Source organism: Arachis ipaensis, chromosome B09 (genome assembly GCF_000816755.2).
Source record: "Arachis ipaensis cultivar K30076 chromosome B09, Araip1.1, whole genome shotgun sequence".
NCBI lineage: Eukaryota > Viridiplantae > Streptophyta > Magnoliopsida > Fabales > Fabaceae > Arachis > Arachis ipaensis.
This window is the reverse complement of record NC_029793.2, coordinates 5610131-5612713: the sequence shown is the minus strand read 5'-3', so window position 1 is coordinate 5612713 and position 2583 is coordinate 5610131.

Sequence of the window (2583 nt, the reverse complement as noted above, 5' to 3'; positions counted from 1 at the left end):
AGTAATGAAGTCAATTAATTGAAAAATAAGTTTGTTATAAGAAAAAAAAACAACTCTCTACTATATTAATTTTTTGAATTTTAAAATAAAAAATAAAAAAGAATTGACTTAATTGGCTTATAATCAAGGTTCAGAAAATCGGATCGGTCATCAAACCGTTTTAATTACTGGTTTACTAATCTAACCGATTATAATATATAGTTAGTTATCTAAACTTTTTCAAAATCTAATTTTCATACACATTAACCACGTGAATAATCATCCAAAAAATAAATGTAATAATTATATAACAATATAAAACGTTTTACACAATCACCATCACTGCATTAAAATTAAACTCATGTATAAAACCCCAACCCCCTCCGTTTTTCCATTTGCCATATTAATTTATGAGGATCATTATTAATTATTAAATAATGTGGTTTGTTAAGTAACCAATGCAAGAGACATTCCCTTAGGATTAGTGAGAAAAATCAGTGGTTCTGTCTTCTTGTCCTTGATTCAACCCAAATCCCAAATTAAGCGTGCTCTGATCTTGAAACAAATGAAAATCACTCCCAAATTAAAACGCATGCATTGCTCGCCACGTGCATCTTTATGTCTATTCTCTTCATTTTTTTGGCCCTGAGTGTTTGTCTCTTAACAAGCAATGTTATATAGTTGTACTTTTGAAACTAATATAATGTAACTAATGATATTGTTAATGATGATGCTTATGTAACGACATGTATATGCACCAAAACTTTTTAATGTGGGTCTCGTGCAAGCTAGATTTTATGCTATTGTCATAGAATTTATATTATTTTAATTTCGTTATTATTACTCCATTATATGCATCATTAAGCACGTCTTTAATTTGAGATATACTACTGTGTTTGCATGTGAAATATATATATTTTTGGTACAAATTAAAATGAATGCCATAACTCATAGTCACTAATACCTAGAATCACTTCTGTGTCTCTTGAGGAAATTATTGCTGATTGGTGAACACATGCACAACTTGTACACGATTGTTAAATATGTGGGCCTCACTCCTAGTTGTACCCAGGTAATTTACTTGTTTTGTTCTTCAAATCATAACATTAATCAATACCTAAAAAAAAAATAATTGTAACATTATTTGAAGGTTGGTCATATACACTTTCCTTGATGATTAGATCTTATATATATAAGTATAACATAATGTCATAGTGTGATACTAATAATAATATAAGGTATTGATAATGTAATATAATACTTAATAATAATTACGTGATTTTTCTAAAACAAAATCTATTAAAATATTAGTACGAGTATTTAAAATCACTCCAAAAAGTTACCCAAAATATAAAAATTAAAGAGATTTACATATTGGGCTTATATTGATTTGGGGCTTATGTTTACTATTTGGGGCTACGCTACTTTAGCCCATTTAGTTTTTGGAATTGTCTCCATCACTTCATAAGTGTGATAAATTTTCGACTAAAATAAAAAAACGTTGTTCCTGTCCCAAAAAAAAAAATGTTGTTAACTAAGTTGGGTTGGTCTAGTAATTAGTTCACTAATCTATTAAAGCAGGGTTTAAATCCATCTTGTGCATACAGCAACTCATTAGCCAATGACAAAGAGTTTTGAATTATGCATAAGGTGTACTTCAACAAATTTTGGGTGTATTTCTTAAATTCTTTGGGTGTAGTTTTTGTAATCCTTTGGGTCTATTTCTGTAATCCTTTAGGTGTATTTTTATAATCGTTTGGGTGAATTTCTGTAACCGTTTGGGTGTATTTCTGTAATCCTTTGGGTGTATTTCTGAAATTCCATTATCTTCAAATTTGGCAAGAAACTCGTTTTCATGGAGGAAGAAGAAGAAGAGTTGTTTATAATGCATGTTGAGTAGCGCGCTTTGAAAACAGGAAGTGGTTGAATAACGTGCGTTTATTTACTCTTGAATGTAGGAGTATAATGCATATTTTTTGTTAAATTTGTGCCAACTTATAAGACTTGTAAACCAAAAAGACTTGTATGTGTAGTAAGGCCTCTAATTCTTAAGCTGCCCAGTTGAGCCGTCAGTAACAAAAAAATAAAAAACCTTGTTGAACCAAAAAATAAGATAAGTGCTAGGTGCTAACTGCTAAGAGCTAAACCTTCCTCTACAAAACCCTAACCTTCATCATTATCAATTTTGTTAAAATAAAATAATCAAAATGTTTTAACAGTTAGCAATATGTTTAAAATGAAGCAAAAAGGTTAGCAATATGTTTAAAAAAGGTTAGCAATATCTTTTATCATATTATTATTGACATTTAATTATTATTGATACAGATTTTGTACTCAAGTTTAAAATTTGACAAACAGAAGTATTATATTTTTAATTTTTACCTATAACTATGTGAAATTAGTGCAAACAAGGTTTATAATTTATAGTAGATAAAGATTAAACCCTTAAATTGAGCATTTAAGGAAAAAAATTACTCCTATTTTTTCATGAAATTGGGTGGATAATTTCATATTGGTTCTTTTTACTAGTTAGAAGAGCATGAAACTAAGGGTTAAAAAAAAAAAAAGAGAGTTAAATTAAATACTTAAATAAATGAACCAAAA